The sequence below is a fragment of the Phyllobates terribilis genome, unplaced genomic scaffold (assembly GCF_046119375.1).
Source record: "Phyllobates terribilis strain yellow unplaced genomic scaffold, ASM4611937v1 Scaffold_13__5_contigs__length_258822181, whole genome shotgun sequence".
In the NCBI taxonomy this organism is placed as follows: Eukaryota; Metazoa; Chordata; class Amphibia; order Anura; family Dendrobatidae; genus Phyllobates; species Phyllobates terribilis.
The window spans coordinates 183,295,847-183,320,298 of NW_027362773.1; the positions used below are offsets into that span (position 1 = coordinate 183,295,847).

At 46.0% G+C, this 24,452-nt stretch overlaps 2 non-coding genes across 2 annotated transcripts; both read right to left on the minus strand.

Moving 5' to 3' along the window:
* Nucleotides 1-9,617: 9,617 nt before the first annotated feature.
* Nucleotides 9,618-9,699, minus strand: TRNAS-AGA (transfer RNA serine (anticodon AGA)). Its single transcript has one exon. It is a non-coding gene; the product is annotated as a tRNA-Ser (tRNA).
* A 13,465-nt stretch (nucleotides 9,700-23,164) lies between these two features.
* Nucleotides 23,165-23,236, minus strand: TRNAQ-CUG (transfer RNA glutamine (anticodon CUG)). The gene has a single exon. It is a non-coding gene; the product is annotated as a tRNA-Gln (tRNA).
* Between the last annotated feature and the right edge of the window lie 1,216 nt (nucleotides 23,237-24,452).

Here is a 24,452-nt window from a genome sequence, read left to right on the forward strand (position 1 = left end):
ACAGAAATGCTGCCTTTCCGCCTGGTGGACACAGAGGATTTTCGAGACCTTATGTCCGTCGCAGTGCCCCAGTACCAGATGCCCAGTCGGCACTACTTCTCAAAGAAAGGTGTGCCTGCGCTCCACCAGCATGTCGCACACAACATCACCGCTTCTTTGAGAAACTCTGTGTGTGACAGGGTGCATTTCACCACAGACACTTGGACGAGTAGGCATGGACAGGGACGTTACATGTCGCTGACTGGGCACTGGGTAACTATGGTGACAGCAGGACAAGGGGCTGCTGTCCAAGTCTTGCCGTCCCCACGAGTTGTGCGTCAATCCTCTTTATGTCATTTTTCCTCCACTGCTTCTGCCTCCTCAACCTCCTCTCGGTCTTCCACCTGCACCCAAAGCCTGTCTGGTCATGCCACAAGCTTTCTAACTGCGCAGAAGGGATCCTGCACACCTCCTTACTATGCTGGCAGTAGGGCTCAACGTCATCAGGCGGTTTTTACATTGAAATGTCTAGGAAATGTGAGTCACACAGCTGAGGAGTTGTAGTCAGCTCTGGAGAACCAATTTCATGAATGGTTGTCTCCACTGGACCTGAAACCAGGGAAGGCCGTGTGCGACAATGCTGCAAACCTGGGTGCGGCCCTTCGCCGGGGCAATGTCACACACGTGCCTTGTATGGCTCACGTGTTGAACCTGGTTGTCCAGCAATTTTTAGCCCACTATCCCAGACTAGATGGCCTTCTGCAGAGGGCTCGGTCGCTGTGTGCTCACTTCCGCCGTTCGCATCCCGCAGCTCAGCGACTTACATCTCTACAGAAGTCGTTGGGCCTGCCACTTCACCGGCTAAAATGCGATGTGCCTACCCGGTGGAATTCAACTCTGCACATGTTGCAGCGACTGTGGCAGCACCGACAAGCCCTGGTGCAATACGTTCTGACGTATAGCCTGGGCCAACGAGATTCAGAGGTGGGGCAAATCACGCTGGAGGAGTGGTCTCAGATCAGGGACCTATGCACCCTTCTGCACAGTTTTGAAATGGCGACGAAGATGTTTAGTGCTGACGATGCCATTATCAGCATGACTATTCCGGTGATTTACATGCTGGAGCACATGTTAAACAGAATTCGGAGTCAGGTGGTGGCACAAGAGGAGGTGGAGGAAGTAGAGGAGGAGGAGTTGTATGCGGAAGGGCTAACATCTGCAAGGTCCAGACGGTCGGCAGCACCAAGGCGGCAGGCATGTGAGGGTGGGGGAGATGGTTTTACCAGGGCGCATGGTAGCAGCCAAACTAGTGAGGAAGGTGCAGGAGCCCAGGAAGAAGTGGAGGACGAACTGATGGAAGACTCATCAGATGAGGGAGACCTTGATCACATTTATGTTGTGCGAGGTTGGGGGGAGAGGACAGAGGAAGGAAGCATGATTGTTACCTCGCCACCAACACAACAGGGACTTGGTGCTCCTGGATGCGCAACACACATGAGTGCCTTCTTGCTGCACTACCTGCAACATGACCCTCGAATTGTGAGAATTATAAATAATCCTGACTACTGGGTTGCCACACTGTTAGATCCCCGGTACAAAAGTAAATTTGCAGAAATTATTCCTGCCATAGAAAGGGATGCACGCATGCAGGAGTATCAGCAGAGACTGTTGCAGAATCTTACATGTGCTTTTCCACAAAATACCAGTGGTGCACGTAGTGAATCTCACAGTTCCAACTTGCCAACCGTGGGACCGTCAAGTGTTCAGCACTCAAACCGTAACAGAACCACAGTATCTGCTGGTAACATCAATTTTGCGGAATCATTTCACCACTTTTTTAGCCCATCCTTTGCAAGGCCACAGGAGACAAGAAGTCTGACACATAGTCAACGCCTAGAGACGATGGTACAGGAGTATCTCCAAGTAAACATTGAAGCCACGACTGTGTCACTGGACCCTTGCTCTTTTTGGGCTTCCAATCTGGATAAATGGCCGGAGCTAGCCACTTACGCCTTGGAGATCTTGTCATGCCCCGCAGCCAGCGTTCTGTCTGAACGTGTGTTCAGCGCTGCTGGTGGTGTGCTGACAGATAAGCGCACGCGGCTCTCCACTGATAATGTAGACAGACTCACGTTCATAAAGATGAACAAATCATGGATCCGAAACGACTTTTCTACCCCTGTGTCATCCTGGGGAGAGTAAAAGCTTGATGATTGGTTAAAATCACCCTACCAACCGTTTTAAGCTTTCAAATTACTAATCATGTTTATCTGTATCTTGACTGGAAAATAATTTGGGCTTTGTAGCAGTGTGCAGCACTGATCCTATTAGGCCATCTATAATAAGCTTCACCAGATTTAAAATTAAAAATAATTTTTAGCTGCATCTAGCCCGGAAAATAATTTTGGGGCTCCGAGATGCGCAAGACACATAAGTGCCTTCTTGCTGCACTACCTGCAGCATGACCCTCATATTGTCAGAATTCGAAGTAATCATGACTACTGGGTTGCCACACTCTTAGATCCCCCAAACTTTTCGATCAACCTTTTCATTTTAATAAAGACCAAAAAAATGGTCATTTTTGAAATTATAAGCATTAGCAGGTTGTTAGAAACTGAAATCAAACAGTTTTCAACTCAAAACTTTATTCTAGGTGATGTTACATTTTCACATAGGACCCCTTGTTCGAAAGGAGCTTCTGAACTCTCTCGTCCATTGAATTTGTCAGGTTTTGGATGGTTTCTGCTTCAATTGTTTTGCATGAGGACAGAATACCCTCCCAGAGCTGTTGCTTAGATGTGAACTGCCTCCCGCCATCATAGACACTCCTTTTAATGATGCTCCAAAGGTTCTGAATGGGGTAGAGGTCAGGGGAGCATGGGGGTCACACCATAAGTTTGTCCCCTTTTATGCCCATATCAGCCAGAGATGCAGATGTTTTATGTGCAGCATGAGATGGTGCATTATCATGCAGAAAAATGATCTTGCTGTGAAATACACGGTTCTTCTTCTTGAACCATGGCAGGAAGTGCTGTTTGAGAAAATCCACATACATTATGGAATTCATCTTTAGCGCCTTCAGGGATCCTAAAGGGGCCGACAATCTCTCTCCCCATGATTACAGCCCAAAACATTACTCCACCTCCTCCTTGTTGGCGCTGTAGCCGTGTTTGCGTGGGGTGTCCATCAACCAGCCATCCTCCACTCCATTCATCTGGACCATCGAGCGCTGCACGGCACTCATCCGTGAACAAAACAGTTTTGAAATCAGTCTTCATGTAATGTTTGGCCCACTGGAGCCGTTTCTGCTTGTGTGAAGTGGATAGAGGAGGTCGACTGGATGGCGTATGCACAGCTGCAAACCTCTGAAGGACCCTGCATCTTGTTGTTCGGGGGACGTTGGAGGCACAAGCAGCTTCAAAAACTTGTCTGCTGCTATGACAAGGCTTTTTTGCCGCTGCTCTTTCAACCTGACGTAATTGCCTGTAGGAAAGAGTCCTCAATTTGCCCTTATCAGCACGCACACGTGTGTACTGTGAATCAGCTACATACTTCTTGATTGCCAAGACACTTCATCCTGATCATCGCACAATGTTGATTGTAGTCATGCCTTGACCTAAACACTCCACAATTTGTTGCTTCTCAGCAGCCGACACATCCTTTTTCTTTCCCATTTTGGCAGAAAATGTAGGCTGCTTAATAATGTGAGAGAGCCTTCTTAAGTAGTCTTGCCTTTCATTGGACACACCTGCCAAACTAATTAGCACAGGTGTCTGCAATTGCTTACAGTGATATAAAGAGCCCTGACACACATCACCATCAATGAGTTTAACTGACAAACAAACAAATTCTTCCCTTATCACTCCTAAACACTTTTTGCATAATAATTTGGAACGCGGTGTACATGTGCTTTTCCACAAAACACCAGTGGTTCACGTAGTGAATCTTACAGTTCTAACTTGCCAACCGTGGTCTGTATGGAATTGTTCAATAAAGGGCCCAAAATTAAGATAACATAGATGGGAGAGGTCTCTATGAATAGGAATTCCTAAGTATTTGATACCCTGTGAGGGCCAGGCAAAGGGAAAGTTGGACTGGATGGAATCCTATATGGATTTAGGGAGGGAGACATCGAGGGCCTCAGACTTCGCTGCATTGATTTTAAAATTTTACCATGTAACAAAGTGATCTATTTCAGCCATAACAGCAGGGATGGATATATGTGATTGAGTGATATATACTAGGACATCATCAGCAAATAGAGAGCACTTGTACTCGGTGCCTCCCACCTCAATCCACCTAATATTGGGGTTATGGCGAATTGATGAGAGCAGGTGCTCCGTCACTAGGATGTATAAGAGAGGGAACAGAGGACATCCCTGCCTTGTCCCATTGGTGATTGTGAAAGGTGATGAAAATGTTCTGACGCACCCCCTGGGCCTTGGGACACCCGGAGCCGGACCCTTTTTGGTGGATGCTGGTGGTTGTAGTCTTCGTGGCGGCGATCCGGTTCCATGGCTCAGGGCGGTCAAACCAGTGGCGGAACTATTTATGTGGTTTTGATGTTTAAATGTCCGACTACGCCACCCGTGGATTGCGGTCAGAGTGAACCACCGCTACAGGGCAGACCGCTAAGGCTGGTGTTGTGGGTGCAGCAGAGCGTAGCATAACTCCCCACGGGAGGAGTATAGCCTCAGGGCAGTGTATGCGGAGGATGGGGGTGATGGTGCAGGGCAGCAGCAGTAACGACACGGAGTCAGTGATGCAGTTCAGGGCCTTTACTCACAGTTCTTATTATCCAGACCACGTCTGCAGGTAACGGCTGCCCACGTCGTACTTTGCTCACCAGGTGAGGGGCTCAGACAACTCCCAGATAACTTTGGAGCGCTTCACAGGACCCCCTTTGTGTGTCCTTTGTCTGGCCTTTCTTACCAACACTTCTGTCCGGCTGCCTCGGGCCTCCTCTTGGTAAACTTGGCGCCAGTTTCCCTGACCCTATGTGGTGCCTTCCTAGCGGGTGGAGCAAGGGGCTGCGCCACATAAAATGTCAGAGCCTCCGGTTTCTAGCTGAGGGTCGTTTCCTGCCTCCACTAGTTCGGGAACCGGTCTCCCCCTTTGGCCTGACCCCTCCACGCAGGTGGATTCGGGCGTGCGGTGGCGACTCGCCCGTCCGCACCGATGGGATCCCTTCATTCCTCGTTCCTGGAGCCTTCTCCGCTCCTCTTCCTTCCTTCTCCCTCTTGCAGGCCTGGGCCTCTGTTACTAGGCCCGCCTCCGGAGCAGAGCTCATGCAGAGCCCCTGCTCCCTGCCACTTCTGCTCAGACTTCTCTGCACTGAACTAAGATGGTGCCCACCTTTTATACTCCCTTCTCAATGCACCCAGGAACTGCTTCCTCCCTGCTCCTGCACTGCAGGGTTCCCCTTCCTCAGTGTTCCCTCCCCCCACTCCAGCCAGGGACAGGGACTGTCGTGCCCATCTCAGGGGCATATTGGTCGCCCTGCCCCACGGCAATGTGGTGTAATGCATGCAGGTGTCGGGTCCTGATCCACACTCCATCCTTATCTGAGAGTGAGATATCACACCTCTGGGTGAGGTGCAATACGTCTGTAGCAACCGAGCCCTCGGTGCTACAGTTCCATTTATCTTCAGCCTAGGTGACGTATTGTGATACAGGGCCGTGATTTTGGCTATAAAAGGGTCCCCTAGACCCTACCCCAAGCTTTTTAAGAGAATCATATATGGCGTGCCAGGAGACTCTATGGAATGCTTTCTCAGCATCCAACGAGAGTATCTACTTACAAATTTTTAACTGCATCTAGCCCAGGAAATACTTTGTGCCTAGTAGCAGTGTCTGCTAGTCAGCGGATTATCCCGGCTGTTAAGCAAGCTACACCACCTGTACTTTGGACACTTAATTTTTTCAAAGGAAATGCTTCGGGACCACGGGATACTTAGTGAAGAGCATCAGGAGGCACCCCAAGGCATAGGGGCTGGGACTGGCACTGGGATGCCTTGCGGTGGACAGCCGAGCTCGATCCTTATAAAAGCTTTTTAACTGCAGCAGCTTTAGTGGACGCTACTGGAGCTGGAATTACGCGGCTGCTGGCATGAGACTTGCCCTCCAATAGATCCTTGTAAATGGATTTAAAGTGTATTCATTCAAATTAGAGGGACAATTTAAATTAAAAAGCTTAGAGCTGCCTCCACCACAGGGGGGCTCTCTCGACCCACCAGCGGACAGGCACCAGTATTGGGAGAGGGGGGCTGGCCGTCAGGGTTCACCGCGGCTCTGGCACAAACCCGGCGACACGGAGGTGGCACGGGCAGGAGCGGACTGGCCATCTCGGCTTCTCACTTTTTGGATTTTAGAAGGGCATGACATGCCTATATCTTTGTCTCCCCCTCCTTTTACTCCTCCACCTCTTTTCTTTTCGCATGACTATATGTACTTGTCACTTTTCCATGTGTTAGTTGTGTCTTCTGAGCAGTTTGTCAGCTTTTGGACACCTTTGAAGGTGTTTTCTATGTGTTTCTATGTGTTTTTGTTTGCCTGCCATTGGTTTTAATGGTGTTCGAAGGTGTTCGACGAACAGTTCGACGAACAGTTCGGCGAACACACGGGTGTTCGACGAACCGAACCGAACTCGAACACTACGGGGGTGGCTCAACACTAGTTATCAGCAGAGTCTTTAAAAAAATCCCAGACTCTGGAAGACCTACCGCTTGTACTGGCAATGTCCTTCGTGTTGGTGTTACGGTGAACGGTTGCCTGCCTTCTGTCTGCGGCCACCACACTGCTTCTTCCTGCCTGTTGGGGTACTCTGCCTCCCTCCCCCTGTGTGCTGCTGGCCTCACTCTGCATGTCCTCCTTCCACGTTGGGTCAGTTACTAGATCATCCACCACCTCCTCCTCTTCCACTTGCGCACCACGATCCTCCTCCTCACTTCCTGGCAATTGTGTCTCGTCATCGTCCACCTCTTATGACAGATTGCCTGTGGCCGTGGCTGTTCAAATATTTGGGCATCGCAACATGGGATCTCCTCTTCGACCACTTCAAGCGTATCAGGCGAGGGGCCCAAATATGGAAATGGACCAGTGAACAGCTCTTCAGAGTGTCCAAGTGTGGGATCACTTGCTGTCTGACGACACTCGGCATGCTAGGAGGAAGGAGCATCAGGGTGAGGAGGAGTATGCGGTCGAGACTCACGGCTACTAAGAGTTGACCGTGTGGAAGACAGACCGGCGGTGGTGGTGCCCAGGTAACTGGAAGTATTGTCTGTTATCCAATTAATAACCTATTCACACTGATCAGTTCTCAATACTGGTGTTGTTCTGTGCTTCCCTAGTAATTCGGTCAAGAAGTGGGAGCGAGAAGATGTGGCTGTTGGTTGTGGCACATTTTCACCTTGGCCACGGCCCCATCTTCTGCATGAACAATCACCAGAACGTCCACTTCCACGTCCCTTGCCACGTGCCTTGCCCTTTGTAAATGAAGTAAAATAGCTTACACTTGTACTATCAATGGAAAAAGGGTAATAAAGAGTAGATTAGAACCGTGGAAGAGGAAAACCACAGTTATTGTTTACTGGGGTATACCACACTTTTTTAAATAGAGATATTTGCGGCTGAACAGTGAGCGACACACTCAAACTGCTTTTTTTTTAGATACCAAAGGCCCAAAACTGGATAGTACAGCGATTTGACCGGTGGAACTGCGAAACCACACTGGGATGTCGGGCCTAGACAAGACTATTTTCAACAGATATATTTTTGTGTCACAACAGTCAGGAGACACTACTGTTTTACTTTACGGAAAAAACTACCAAAACCTGAATAATAGAGATTTTTTACCGTGGGATGGAAAAACCACAGTTATTGTTTACTGGGTATACCACGCTTTTTTAAATAGAGATATTTGCGGCTGAACAGTGAGCAACACACTCAAACTGTTTTTTTTAGATACAAATGGCCCAAAAGTGGATAATACAGAGGTTTGTACCGTGGAACTGCAAAAACACACTTGTATTTCTCGGGCCTACACCAGAGTATTTTCAACAGATATATTTGTGTCTGAAAAATCAGGGAGACACTATTATTATTTTTATACAGCAAAAAATGCCAAAAACAGGATAATAGAGATGTTTTACCGTGGAACATCAAAACCACAGTAATAATTTACTGGTGTATACCAGACTTTTTTAAATATATATATTTGCGGCTGAACAGTGAGAGACACACTCAAACAGTTTTTTTTAGATACAAATGGCCCATAGAACTGCAAAACCATACTTCTATTTCTCGGGCCTACACCAGACTATTTTCAACAGATATATTTGTGTCTGAAAAATCAGAGGCACACTTTTTTTTTTTGGGGGGGGGGATGAACACCAAAAGGTTAATAAGATGGGTATTTGTACATTGTGTAGGAGGAAAAAAAAAAGAGGATTTAGATAAAAAAAAAAGGATTTTTCCTGGCCCCCGGAGCTAAGTCCAGCAATTTCAGCAACAGGAGCAGCACACAGGACTGTAATGTAGCGTTTGCTGGTATAACCACTGCGTCTCCTATACAGCCTGGCTGCCTGCCTGATATACCTAGGATGGATATTAGTCCTGAGAAGGACTGTATGTTTGATCTGGCAGCCTTTACAGACCCTACACTAACTATTTTGCAGGATATATCTCTCCCTAAATCAGCAGCGCTGTCCCTACACTGTCTGATCTGGAGCGACTGTGTCCAAGATGGCGGCACCCGGTTTTAAATACTCGAGGTGATGCTGTGCGGCCAGTCAATCACTGTAATGCCCACAAACAACATGGCTGCGGCATTACAGTGACTGGCTGGCAATCCCTGCATGTTCATTGGCTCTGTAAAGAGCGCCAAACATGCAAGGCGGAGACCCGAGCTCCCGCCCGAGAAACCCGGAAATGCTCGGTGCTTGCCGAACATCCTGAGTAGCGTGATGCTCGGGCGAGTACCGAGCAGTGTCAAGCATGTTTGCTCAACACTAGTTCTAATCTCAGTGGAACCTGGGAATTCATGCATTATGATGAAAACTGGTTCTAAAGCTGTTCCGCAAATGTATATCTAACACACATTGGTAAATTATTATCTCCTCCCTTTTTATTCCACAAGTGTGCTTAAAGTTCCATGATATCACAACAAGGACAGTTTTAAAATGTTGATGAAATCTGGCTAATAATTAGCGTGCTGGATCTATCAGCTGGAAAAAGGGTGAGAAAAAAAGAAATTGCAAAACTTCTGCTCATCCAGAAGTCACTAAAGATTTTTCATGGTGTGCTAAAAGGTTCCATCGGAAAGATAATTCAAGTAGAGTTGGTGCAAATCAAAGTTCATATCCCAGTCCATCAGCCACGGCAGTGGTCTGTGTTCGCTGGAAAAAAGGAGGATTTGCACCACATACCTGACGGCACCCTCTGAGCTTTGTTTGATTGGTGGTGTGATGCACAAGTGACATCTCACTCAGCTGACTAATCAAAAGAAGATCTACAGATGCTGTTAAGCTGGTTCTACAAATGCAATCCATAGATTACAGACCATTTCTGTGGGGAATAGACTTGGGAATGTGGAAATTGATCTACTCAGATAATTCGTCAAAATGTTACATGAAGTTAAACATAGTTGGCAGGATTTGAACCTACGCGGGAAGACCCCAATGGATTTCTAGTCCATTGCCTTAACCACTCAGCCACAACTACTCAGACATTGTTTCATTCTTATGAGTTTCACACCTTTTCTTATCGCACCATGATCAATATCAGTGATTATCCTTCTGGAAGACATTTCAGAAAATGGAAGATTTCAATTGGAAACAAAATTCCAGGCCTCACTGAAATGTAAAAATCTGATTTAAAGGTATCATCAATTGGAACCTTTTACAGTTCAAGGTTTATTAAAATTCATAAGGCGGATTTAGAGTGACTTTGTTCCAAACACCTCCTGAAAAAGGCTTTGAAAATACTCAATAGTTTGAACAGAATCATTTCCATGCAAAAAGACTTGCTGTTCATATGATCAGGTCTTTTAACCTCATTAAGTTTCCCAAAACGCCAAGCGGTTAACAGAAGTGAGCATATCATTTTTCAGGTATATTTTGCTTGCTTTATACTTGCTATACAAGTCAATGAGTAGGTTAGAAAGACCCCTGGAAGGTTCCTGGGTGACGTTCACAGCATTTTGCAAGCAAAAAAGAAACTTAAACAAACTCATTTGATGCCCAAAACAATACATAGGAAAACATCACCAAACTATGTTTACAAAAATGCTGGAAAACACTAAAAAGGGTGATTCAGGAAAAGAATCGCTGTCGTTTCTTGAGGCCGTTTCGGCTTGAAATCCTGGTCAGTTTCAACCACCTGGAAAAAGTGTCATGCGAACATTGGCACAAGTCATAGAGTACGATTGCTTGGTGTGGCATAGATGATATGAGTTTTGCTTCATGAAGTCAAGTTTAACTTTTGAGTTAAACTTTCTTGATAGATAGATCTTTTTGCCATGTGGATTTTAACTAGTGTTGAGCCACCCCCGTAGTGTTCGAGTTCGGTTCGGTTCGTCGAACACCCATGTGTTCGCCGAACTGTTCGTCGAACACCTTCGAACACCGTTAAAACCAATGGCAGGCAAACAAAAACACATAGAAACACATAGAAAACACCTTCAAAGGTGTCCAAAAGCTGACAAACTGCTCAGAAGACATAACTAACACATGGAAAAGTGACAAGTACATATAGTCATGCGAAAATAAAAGAGGTGGAGGAGTAAAAGGAGGGGGAGACACAGATATAGGCATGTCATGCCCTTCTAAAATCCAAAAAGTGAGAGGCCGACACGGCCAGTCCGCTCCTGCCCGTGCCACCTCCGTGTCGCCGGGTTTGTGCCAGAGCCGCGGTGAACCCTGATGGCCAGCCCCCCTCTCCCAATACTGGTGCCTGTCCGCTGGTGGGTCGAGCGAGCCCCCCTGTGGTGGAGGCAGCTCTATGCTTTTTAATTTAAATTGTCTCTCTAATTTGAATGAATACACTTTAAATCCATTTACAAGGATCTATTGGAGGGCAAGTCTCATGCCAGCAGCCGCTTAATTCCAGCTCCAGTAGCGTCCACTAAAGCTGCTGCAGTTAAAAAGCTTTTATAAGGATCGAGCTCGGCTGTCCACCGCAAGGCATCCTACTGCCAGTCCCAGCCCCTATGCCTTGGGGTGCCTCCTGATGCTCTTCACTGAGTATCCCATGGTCCCGAAGCATTTCCTTTGAAAAAATTAAGTGTCTAAACTACAGGTGGTGTAGCTTGCTTAACAGCCGGGATATTCCGCTGACTAGCAGACACTGCTACTAGGCACAAAGTATTTCCTGGGCTAGATGCAGTTAAAAATTTGTAATTAGATACTCTCGTTGGATGCTGAGAAAGCATTCCATATTGTCTCCTGGCACGCCATATATGATTCTCTTAAAAAGCTTGGGGTAGGGGTCTAGGGGACCCTTTTATAGCCAAAATCACGGCCCTGTATCGCAATACGTCACCTAGGCTGAAGATAAATGGAACTGTAGCACCCTGAGGGCTCGGTTGCTACAGAGGTATTGCACCTCACCCAGAGGTGTGATATCTCACTCTCAGGTAAGGATGGAGTGTGGATCAGGACCCGACACCTGCATGCATTACACCACATTGCCGTGGGGCAGGGCGACCAATATGCCTCTGAGATGGGCACGACAGTCCCTGTCCCTGGCTGGAGTGGGGGGAGGGAACACTGAGGAAGGGGAACCCTGTAGTGCAGGAGCAGGGAGGAAGCAGTTCCTGGGTGCATTGAGAAGGGAGTATAAAAGGTGGGCACCATCTTAGTTCAGTGCAGAGAAGTCTGAGCAGAAGTGGCAGGGAGCAGGGGCTCTGCATGAGCTCTGCTCCGGAGGCGGGCCTAGTAACAGAGGCCCAGGCCTGGAAGAGGGAGAAGGAAGGAAGAGGAGCGGAGAAGGCTCCAGGAACGAGGAATGAAGGGATCCCAGGGGTGCAGACGGGCGAGTCGCCACCGCACGCCCGAATCCACCTGCGTGGAGGGGTCAGGCCAAAGGGGGAGACCGGTCCCTGAAACTAGTGGAGGCAGGAAATGACCCTCAGCTAGAAACCGGAGGCTGTGACATTTTATGTGGCGCAGCCCCTCGCTACACCCGCTAGGAAGGCACCACATAGGGTCAGGGAAACTGGCGCCAAGTTTACCAAGAGGAGGCCCGAGGCAGCCGGACAGAAGGGTTGGTAAGAAAGGCCAGACAAAGGACACACAAAGGGGGTCCTGTAAAGCGCTCCAAAGTTATCTGGGAGTTGTCTGAGCCCCTCACCTGGTGAGCACAGTATGACGTGGGCAGCCGTTACCTGCAGACGTGGTCTGGATAATAAGAACTGTGAGTAAAGGCCCTGGACTGCATCACTGACTCCGTGTCGTTACTGCTGCTGCCCTGCACCATCACCCCCATCCTCCGCATACACTGCCCTGAGGCTATACTCCTCCCGTGGGGAGTTATGCTATGCTCTGCTGCACCCACAACACCAGCCTCAGCGGTCTGCCCTGCAGCGGCGGTTCACTCTGACCGCAATCCACGGGTGGCGTAGTCGGACATTTAAACATCAAAACCACATAAATAGTTCCGCCACTGGTTTGACCACCCTGAGCCACGGAACCGGGTCGCCGCCACGAAGACTACAACCACCAGCATCCACCAAAAAGGGTCCGGCTCCGGGTGTCCCAAGGCCCAGGGGGTGCATCAGAACATTTTCATCACCTTTCACAATCACCAATGGGACAAGGCAGGGATGTCCTCTGTCCCCTCTCTTATACATCCTAGTGACGGAGCACCTGCTCTCATCAATTCGCCATAACCCCAATATTAGGTGGATTGAGGTGGGAGGCACCGAGTACAAGTGCTCTCTTTTTGCTGATGATGTCCTAGTATATATCACTCAATCACATATATCCATCCATGCTGTTATGGCTGAAATAGATCACTTTGTTACATGGTCAAATTTTAAAATCAATGCAGTGAAGTCTGAGGCCCTCGATGTCTCCCTCCCCAAATTCATATAGGATTCCATCCAGTCCAACTTTCCCTTTGCCTGGCCCTCACAGGGTATCAAATACTTAGGAATTCCTATTCATAGAGAGCTCTCCCATCTATGTTATCTTAATTTTGGGCCCTTTATTGAACAACTCCATACAGACCACGGTTGGCAAGTTAGAACTGTAAGATTCACTACGTGAACCACTGGTGTTTTGTGGAAAAGCACATGTACACTGCGTTCCAAATTATTATGCAAAAAGTGTTTAGGAGTGATAAGGGAAGAATTTGTTTGTTTGTCAGTTAAACTCATTGATGGTGATGTGTGTCAGGGCTCTTTATATCACTGTAAGCAATTGCAGACACCTGTGCTAATTAGTTTGGCAGGTGTGTCCAATGAAAGGCAAGACTACTTAAGAAGGCTGTCTCACATTATTAAGCAGCCTACATTTTCTGCCAAAATGGGAAAGAAAAAGGATGTGTCGGCTGCTTAGAAGCAACAAATTGTGGAGTGTTTAGGTCAAGGCATGACTACAATCAACATTGTGCGATGATCAGGATGAAGTGTCTTGGCAATCAAGAAGTATGTAGCTGATTCACAGTACACACGTGTGCGTGCTTATAAGGGCAAATTGAGGACTCTTTCCTACAGGCAATTACGTCAGGTTGAAAGAGCAGCGGCAAAAAAGCCTTGTCATAGCAGCAGACAAGTTTTTGAAGCTGCTTGTGCCTCCAACGTCCCCCGAACAACAAGATGCAGGGTCATTCAGAGGTTTGCAGCTGTGCATACGCCATCCTGTCGACCTCCTCTATCCACTTCACACAAGCAGAAACGGCTCCAGTGGGCCAAACATTACATGAAGACTGATTTCAAAACTGTTTTGTTCACGGATGAGTGCCGTGCAGCGCTCGATGGTCCAGATGGATGGAGTGGAGGATGGCTGGTTGATGGACACCCCACGCAAACACGGCTACAGCGCCAACAAGGAGGAGGTGGAGTAATGTTTTGGGCTGGAATCATGGGGAGAGAGATTGTCGGCCCCTTTAGGATCCCTGAAGGCGCTAAAGATGAACTCCATAATGTATGTGGATTTTCTCAAACAGCACTTCCTGCCATGGTTCAAGAAGAAGAACCATGTATTTCACAGCAAGATCATTTTTCTGCATGATAATGCACCATCTCATGCTGCACATAAAACATCTGCATCTCTGGCTGATATGGGCATAAAAGGGGACAAACTTATGGTGTGACCCCCATGCTCCCCTCACCTGTACCCCATTCAGAACCTTTGGAGCATCATTAAAAGGAGTGTCTATGATGGCGGGAGGCAATTCACATCTAAGCAACAGCTCTGGGAGGGTATTCTGTCCTCATGCAAAACAATTGAAGCAGAAACCATCCAAAACCTGACAAATTCAATGGACGAGAGAGTTCAGAAGCTCCTTTCGAACAAGGTGTCCTATGTGAAAATGTAACATCACCTAGAATAAAGTTTTGAGTCGAAAACTGTTTGATTTCAGTTTCTAACAACCTGCTAATGCTTATAATTTCAAAAATGACCATTTTTTTGGTCTTTATTAAAATGAAAAGGTTGATCGAAAAGTTTGGGGGATCTAAGAGTGTGGCAACCCAGTAGTCATGATTACTTCGAATTCTGACAATATGAGGGTCATGCTGCATGTAGTGCAGCAAGAAGGCACTTATGTGTCTTGCGCATCTCGGAGCCCCAAAATTATTTTCCGGGCTAGATGCAGCTAAAAATTATTATTAATTTTAAATCTGGTGAAGCTTTAGTATAGATGGCCTAATAGGATCAGTGCTGCACACTGCTACAAAGCCCAAATTATTTTCCAGCCAAGATACAGATAAACATGATTAGTAATTTGAAAGCTTAAAACGGTTGGTAGGGTGATTTTAACCAATCATCAAGCTTTTACTCTCCCCAGGATGACACAGGGGTAGAAAAGTCGTTTCGGATCCATGATTTGTTCATCTTTATGAACGTGAGTCTGTCTACATTATCAGTGGAGAGCCGTGTGCGCTTATCTGTCAGCACACCACCAGCAGCGCTGAACACACGTTCAGACAGAACGCTGGCTGCGGGGCATGACAAGATCTCCAAGGCGTAAGTGGCTAGCTCCGGCCATTTATCCAGATTGGAAGCCCAAAAAGAGCAAGGGTCCAGTGACACAGTCGTGGCTTCAATGTTTACTTGGAGATACTCCTGTACCATTGTCTCTAGGCGTTGACTATGTGTCAGACTTCTTGTCTCCTGTGGCCTTGCAAAGGATGGGCTAAAAAAGTGGTGAAATGATTCCGCAAAATTGATGTTACCAGCAGATACTGTGGTTCTGTTACGGTTTGAGTGCTGAACACTTGACGGTCCCACGGTTGGCAAGTTGGAACTGTGAGATTCACTACGTGCACCACTGGTATTTTGTGGAAAAGCACATGTAAGATTCTGCAACAGTCTCTGCTGATACTCCTGCATGCGTGCATCCCTTTCTATGGCAGGAATAAATTCTGCAAATTTACTTTTGTACCGGGGATCTAACAGTGTGGCAACCCAGTAGTCAGGATTATTTCTAATTCTCACAATTCGAGGGTCATGTTGCAGGTAGTGCAGCAAGAAGGCACTCATGTGTGTTGCGCATCCAGGAGCACCAAGTCCCTGTTGTGTTGGTGGCGAGGTAGCAATCATGCTTCCTTCCTCTGTCCTCTCCCCCCAACCTCGCACAACAGAAATGTGATCAAGGTCTCCCTCATCTGATGAGTCTTCCATCAGTTCGTCCTCCACTTCTTCCTGGGCTCCTGCACCTTCCTCACTAGTTTCGCTGCTACCATGCGCCCTGGTAAAACCATCTCCCCCACCCTCACATGCCTGCCGCCTTGGTGCTGCCGACCGTCTGGACCTTGCAGATGTTAGCCCTTCCGCATACAACTCCTCCTCCTCTACTTCCTCCACCTCCTCTTGTGCCACCACCTGACTCCGAATTCTGTTTAACATGTGCTCCAGCATGTAAATCACCGGAATAGTCATGCTGATAATGGCATCGTCAGCACTAAACATCTTCGTCGCCATTTCAAAACTGTGCAGAAGGGTGCATAGGTCCCTGATCTGTGACCACTCCTCCAGTGTGATTTACCCCACCTCTAATCTCGTTGGCCCAGGCTATACGTCAGAAGGTATTGCACCAGGGCTTGTCGGTGCTGCCACAGTCGCTGCAACATGTGCAGAGTTGAATTCCACTGGGTAGGCACATCGCATTTTAGCCGGTGAAGTGGCAGGCCCAACGACTTCTGTAGAGATGTAAGTCGCTGAGCTGCGGGATGCGAACGGCGGAAGTGAGCACACAGCGACCGTGCCCTCTGCAGAAGGCCATCTAGTCTGGGATAGTGGGCTAAAAATTGCTGGACAACCAGGTTCAACACGTGAGCCATACAAGGCACGTGTGTGACATTGCCCCGGCGAAGGGCCGCACCCAGGTTTGCAGCATTGTCGCAGACGGCCTTCCCTGGTTTCAGGTCCAGTGGAGACAACCATTCATGAAATTGGTTCTCCAGAGCTGACCACAACTCCTCAGCTGTGTTACTCACATTTACCAGACATTTCAATGTAAAAACCGATTGATGACGTTGAGCCCTACTGCCAGCATAGTAAGGAGGTGTGCAGGATCCCTTCTGCGCAGTTAGAAAGCTTGTGGCATGACCAGACAGGCTTTGGGTGCAGGTGGAAGACCGAGAGGAGGTTGAGGAGGCAGAAGCAGTGGAGGAACTTTGAGATAAAGAGGATTGGCGCACAACTCGTGGGGACGGCAAGACTTGGACAGCAGCCCCTTGTCCTGCTGTCACCATAGTTACCCAGTGCCCAGTCAGCAACATATAACGCCCCTGTCCATGCCTACTCGTCCAAGTGTCTGTGGTGAAATGCACCCTGTCACACACAGAGTTTCTCAAAGAAGCGGTGATGTTGTGTGCGACATGCTGGTGGAGCGCAGGCACACCTTTCTTTGAGAAGTAGTGCCGACTGGGCATCTGGTACTGGGGCACTGCGACGGACATAAGGTCTCGAAAATCCTCTGTGTCCACCAGGCGGAAAGGCAGCATTTCTGTAGCCAAGAGCTTGAAGATGGTGAAATTCAACCTCTTAGCTTTCTCATGGCTAGGAGGAAATGGTCTTTTACTTGTTCACATCTGAGGGACCGAGGGCTGGCTATTGTGCTTAGACGGGGTTGATAAGGGTGTCCCCGGCAAACTGCCGGTCTGTGAGGAAGATGCAGGCGGACATGTTAGGTTGCCTTGATCCAAAGATGGTGCTATCGATGTCGGACAGCGCTCAACACCAGCTGGTGTTACCACCTCCAAAGAAAATGATGACCTGCCAATCACGCTGGCTGTTGCGGGTAAAGAGGTGGCAGGTCTGCGCCCCAAAACAGGTGTGACTGCTGTCCCCCCAGTCACAGAGGATGAAGAGGCCGCGGATGCACAAGATATGGCAGACGGTGGTTGGCCCGGCCGGCTAGGCCGCATTGTAGCACACTGAGCTTCCCACTGCAACTTATGCTTCATGTCCATGTGCCGGTTCATGCATGAAGTACTCAAACTATGTATTTTTTGGCCTCTACTTAGCTTTTGCTGACAAATGTTACAGATAACACGAGTTGGGTCATCTTTATCGATCTGAAAAAATGCCCAGGCTATGCAAGGCTTAGCACCCATGCGACCTGAAGAGCCACCACGACTTGTGGTGAGAGGCAGAGTTGTGTTTGAGGATGCAGTTGTTGACGTGCTTCCAGTACTACGTCTCTGTCCAGGAAGGCGCAACCTGACCTCGTCGTCACTAGCATCTTCCTCCACCTCCTCTGCTGACCTCATCTCTTGGCTGACTGTGGGTTGACAGTAAGTGGGATCTCCAACCTCATCATCATCACCCTCTGCGTTATCACACCCGTCGTCCTCAGAGCCAACCTGTTCCTGCCCTGACAAAAAACTAAAGTTGTCGCTCCAATCAGGTATTTGAGTCTTATCATCGTCTTCCTCATTGTCTCCACCAACAGGAGTTACAGTTTGGGAATGAGGGTCTACATTATGGTCAGAACCTTCTGCGTCTGGTCCTGGATCCGACTCATAAAGATTCTGGGCATCAGTGCAGATCATTTCCTCGTCTGGATTCACAGAAGCGCTGGAGTCGACCTCTGATTCCCAGGCTATAGTATGAGTAAACAGCTCTGCAGACTCAACCATCTGTTCTACCTCATACTCAGACGGGCAGCTGGAGATTTGGGAGCTGTGAGGAAGCAAGTGCGATTGGGGTGACACCTTTGAGGACTGGAGTATTTGTGATGTTGAAGTTGATGTGGAGGAGAGCCCACTTAAAGGAGCACTTGATATCCGTTGAAGCACCTGCTGTTTTTGTGCCTCATCTGGAATTTGTAGCGATTGGTGTGGCCATAAGAAAGGGATCTTATCACATTGTCCGCTAAAAGAAGTAGACATTTTAGTTTGGCTGGAAGATGGTCTTTCTTCTGCAGATGTTACTGTTGCTTTAACACCTACCCCACAGACACAACCTTTTTTCCCCTTCCCAACACGCCTATTCCCCTTTCCACCAGCAGCAGGCCTTTTTCCACTCATTTTGGTGGTTAACTAATTCACAACTCTGGAGATGTTTGCACAAAAAAACAATGGATGGGAACCGAGCAGAGCTGAGTGGCCAAACTGTGGTATTAGGCCAAAACTATTGGCTGGGTTAGATGCAGAAAAAAATTATATTCAATTTGCAACCTGATGGAGGTCTGTATAGATGGATTAATAGAACAAGTCCCACACACAGCTAGAAGCCCAATATTTTTTCAGAGGTAGATGCAGAAAATATACATTCAGTTTGCAACCTGATGGAGGTCAGTATAGATGGACTAATACAACAAGTCCCACACACAGTTAGAAGCCCAATACTTTTTCAGTGGTAGATGCAGAAAAAAATATATTCTGTTTGCAACCTGATGGAGGTCTGTATATATGGATTAATAGAACAAGTCCCACACACAGCTAGAAGCCCAATATTTTTTCAGAGCTAGATGCAGAAAAAAATATATTCAGTTTGCAACCTGATGGAGGTCTGTATAGATGGATTAATAGAACAAGTCCCACACACAGCTAGAAGCCCAAATATTTTTTCAGAGGTAGATGCAGAAAAAAATATATTCAGTTTGCAACCTGATGGAGGTCTGTATAGATGGATTAATAGAACAAGTCCCACACACAGCTAGAAGCCCAATATTTTTTCAGAGCTAGATGCAGAAAAAAATATATTCAGTTTGCAACCTGATGGAGGTCTGTATAGATGGATTAATAGAACAAGTCCCACACACAGCTAGAAGCCCAATATTTTTTCAGAGGTAGATGCAGAAAAAAATATATTCAATTTGCAACCTGATGGAGTTCAGTATAGATGGACTAATACAACAAGTCCCACACACAGCTAGAAGCCCAATATTTTTTCAGAGGTAGATGCAGAAAAAAATATATTCAGTTTGCAACCTGATGGAGGTCAGTATAGATGGACTAATACAACAAGTCCCACACGCAGCTAGAAGCCCAATATTTTTTCAGAGGTATATGCAGAAAAAAATATATTCAGTTTGCAACCTGATGGAGGTCTGTATAGATGGATTAATAGAACAAGTCCCACACACAGCTAGAAGCCCAATATTTTTTCAGAGGTAGATGCAGAAAAAAATATATTCAGTTTGCAACCTGATGGAGGTCTGTATAGATGGATTAATAGAACAAGTCCCACACACAGCTAGAAGCCCAATATTTTTTCAGAGGTAGATGCAGAAAAAAATATATTCAGTTTGCAACCTGATGGAGGTCTGTATAGATGGATTAATAGAACAAGTCCCACACACAGCTAGAAGCCCAATATTTTTTCAGAGGTAGATGCAGAAAAAAATATATTCAGTTTGCAACCTGATGGAGGTCTGTATAGATGGATTAATAGAACAAGTCCCACACACAGCTAGAAGCCCAATATTTTTTCAGAGGTAGATGCAGAAAAAAATATATTCAGTTTGCAACCTGATGGAGGTCTGTATAGATGGATTAATAGAACAAGTCCCACACACAGCTAGAAGCCCAATATTTTTTCAGAGGTAGATGCAGAAAAAAATATATTCAGTTTGCAACCTGATGGAGGTCTGTATAGATGGATTAATAGAACAAGTCCCACACACAGCTAGAAGCCCAATATTTTTTCAGAGCTAGATGCAGAAAAAAATTATATTCAATTTGCAACCTGATGGAGATCAGTATAGATGGACTAATAGAATGATGCTATGCCCAAAAGATTTTACTTCACTAGGTGCAGTAAAAAAATTGGTATTCTATACACAGGTGGTATATCTTGCAACACAGATAGGCTACTCCACTTACTAACACACTCTGCAATAGGCCAAAAAGGATTAGCTTTGCTAGATTCAGCCAAATGCTGTGAAAAAAACTTGCACAGCACTGGCACAGACCTGCCTGGCAAAAACTGATAGGAACTGATGTAACCTAGTCCTGAAAAGGACTCCAATTACAATTAGTCTTTACTCCCACAATCTATCTATTTAAGAGCACAGACCTGCCTGATAAAAGTCGTAGGAAATGCTGTAACCTAGTCCTTAAAAGGACTGCAATCACAACTATTCCCACCTCCCAAGCTATCTGTAGATTTGTGCGAAAATTGGCTTGAAATTAACAAGGTATAGCGCACACAGCAACAGCGGTGCCGTCTAACACGCAGCTGCAGCAGTGAGAAAATGGTGGCGACGGGGAAAATGGCTTGGTCTTATAGGGCAAGGACATGTGACATACACTGCCAATGACACATGCCCTTGCTTTTGTGAAAAAAAGCACTTCGCTCCGTGTGTGCACTGCTGATAGGCTGACAGATTGCACCTCCCCACTGCAAATGCGGGAAAGAGAAAAAAAAATGGAGATCTTCATTGTTCCTGAAGAGATCCATCCCCTGCCCCTCCCCCCACCCCGCTGTACACTCAAACTGCGTATTAACATTAATTTTCATCATTACTGAGAAAAAATCTAGTTATGATTTTGGTGCATGAACAGTTATCGAACATAACCTCGAACAGCCGAATTTTTCTCAAATTGTTCGTGTTCGCCGAACGGCTCGAACACCGCCCAAAACAGCTCGAATTTGAGATTGGCGAACAGTTCGAGTAGAACAACGCTCATCTCTAATTTTAACTTTCTCTTTTTATGTTAAACCATGTGCATTTGCAAATTGAGTGTGAGCAGAAAAGATAAAACCGCTATGCACAAAGAATATCTCAGGTTCCACTGAGATTTGAACTCAGATCACTGGATTCAGAGTCCAGAGTGCTAACCATAACACCATTAAACCACATGACCATTGATCGTGGCTGGATTTTCTTTTGAAAACAGTAAAAGAGCATGTGTAAATAGTGGAAATGTGAGAAATTCACTCTTAATCCAGTGGTCTGAGTTCTAATCTCTGTGGAACCTGGGAATTCATGCATTATGATGAAAACTGGTTCTAAAGCTGTTCCGCAAATGTATATCTAACACACATTGGTAAATTAATATCTCCTCCCTTTTTATTCCACAAGTGTGCTTAAAGTTCCATGATATCACAACAAGGACAGTTTTAAAATGTTGATGAAATCTGGCTAATAATTAGCGTGCTGGATCTATCAGCAGGAAAAAGGGTGAGAAAAAAAGAAATTGCAAAACTTCTGCTCATCCAGAAGTCACTAAAGATTTTTCATGGTGTGCTAAAAGGTTCCATCGGAAAGATAATTCAAGTAGAGTTGGTGCAAATCAAAGTTCATATCCCAGTCCATCAGCCACGGCAGTGGTCTGTGTTCGCTGGAAAAAAGGAGGATTTGCACCACATACCTGATGGCACCCTTTGAGCTTTGTTTGATTGGTGGTGTGCTGCACAAGTGACATCTCACCCGGCTGACTAATCAAAAGAAGATCTACAGATGCTGTTAAGCTGGTTCTACAAATACAATTCATAGATTACAGACCATTTCTGTGGGGGATAGACTTGGGAATGTGGAAATTGATCTACTCAGATAATTCGTCAAAATGTTACATGAAGTTAAACGTAGTTGGCAGTATATGAACCTACACGGGAAGACCCCAATGGATTTCTAGCCCATCGCCTTAACCACTCGGCCCCAACTACTCAGACACTGTTTCATTCTTTGAGTTTTACACCTTTTCTTATAGCACCATGATCAAAATCAGTGATTATCCTTCCTGAAGACATTTCAGAAAATGGAAGATTTTAATTGGAAACAAAATTCCAGGCCTCACTGAAATGTAAAAATCTGATTTAAAGGTATCATCAATTGGAACCTTTTACAGTTCAAGGTTTATTAAAATTCATAAGGCGGATTTAGAGTGACTTTGTTCCAAACACCTCCTGAAAAAGGCTTTGAAAATGCTCAATAGTTTGAACAGATTCATTTCCATGCAAAAAGACTTGCTGTTCATATGATCAGGTATTGAGCGTCTTTTAACCTCATTAAGTTTCCCAAAACGCCAAGCGGTTAACAGAAGTGAGCATATCATTTTTCAGCTATATTTTGCTTGCTTTATACTTGCTATACAAGTCAATGAGTAGGTTAGAAAGACCCCTGGAAGGTTCCTGAGTGACGTTCACAGTATTTTGCGAGCAAAAAAGAAACTTAAACAAACTCATTTGATGCCCAAAACAATACTTAGAAAAACATCACCAAACTATGTTTACAAAAATGCTGGAAAACACTAAAAAGGGTGATTCAGGAAAAGAATCGCTGTCGTTTCTTGAGGCCGTTTCGGCTTGAAATCCTGGTCAGTTTCAACCACCTGGAAAAAGTGTCATGCGAACATTGGCACAAGTCATAGAGTACGATTGCTTGGTGTGACATAGATGATATGAGTTTTGCTTCATGAAGTCAAGTTTAACTTTTGAGTTAAACTTTCTTGATAGATAAATCTTTTTGCCATGTGGATTTTAACTTTCTCTTTTTATGTTAAACCATGTGCATTGGCAAATTAAGTATGAGCAGAAAAGATAAAACCGCTATGAACAAAGAATTTCTCAGGTTCCACTGAGATTTGAACTCAGATCACTGGATTCAGAGTCCAGAGTGCTAACCATTACACCATGGAACCAAATGACCACTGAAGCTGGCTGGATTTTCTTTTGAAAACAGTAAAAGAGCATGTGTAAATAGTGGAAATGTGAGAAATTCACTCCTAATCCAGTGATCTGAGTTCTAATCTCAGTGGAACCTGGGAATTCATGCATTATGATGAAAACTGGTTCTAAAGCTGTTCTGCAAATGTATATCTAACACACATTGGTAAATTAATATCTCCTCCCTTTTTATTCCAAAAGTGTGCTTAAAGTTCCATGATATCACAACTAGAGATGAGCGTTGTTCTACTCGAACTGTTCGCCAATCTCAAATTCAAGCTGTTTTGGGCGGTGTTCGAGCCGTTCGGCGAACACGAACAATTTGAGAAAAATTCGGCTGTTCGAGGTTATGTTCGATAACTGTTCGTGCACCAAAATCATAACTGGATTTTTTCTCAGTAATGATGAAAATTAATGTTAATACGCAGTTTGAGTGTACAGCGGGGTGGGGGGAGGGGCAGGGGATGGATCTCTGCAGGAACAATGAAGATCTCCATTTTTTTTTTCTCTTTCCCGCATTTACAGTGGGGAGGTGCAATCTGTCAGCCTATCAGCAGCGCACACACGGAGCGAAGTGCTTTTTGTCACACAAGCAAGGGCATGTGTCATTGGCAGTGTATGTCACATGTCCTTGCCCTATAAGACCAAGCCATTTTCCCCGTCGCCACCATTTTCTCACTGCTGCAGCTGCGTGTTAGACGGCACAGCTGTTGCTGTGTGCGCTATACCTTGTTAATTTCAAGCCAATTTTCGCACAAATCTACAGATAGCTTGGGAGTAGGGAATAGTTGTGATTGCAGTCCTTTTAAGGACTAGGTTACAGCATTTCCTACGACTTTTATCAGGCAGGTCTGTGCTCTTAAATAGATAGATTGTGGGAGTAAAGACTAATTGTAATTGGAGTCCTTTTCAGGACTAGGTTACATCAGTTCCTATCAGTTTTTGCCAGGCAGTTTTGTGCCAGTGCTGTGCAAGTTTTTTTCACAGCATTTGGCTGAATCTAGCAAAGCTAATCCTTTTTGGCCTATTGCAGAGTGTGTTAGTCAGTGGAGTAGCCTATCTGTGTTGCAAGATACACCACCTGTGTATAGAATACCAATTTTTTTTACTGCACCTAGTGAAGCAAAATCTTTTGGGCATAGCATCATTCTATTAGTCCATCTATACTGACCTCCATCAGGTTGCAAATTG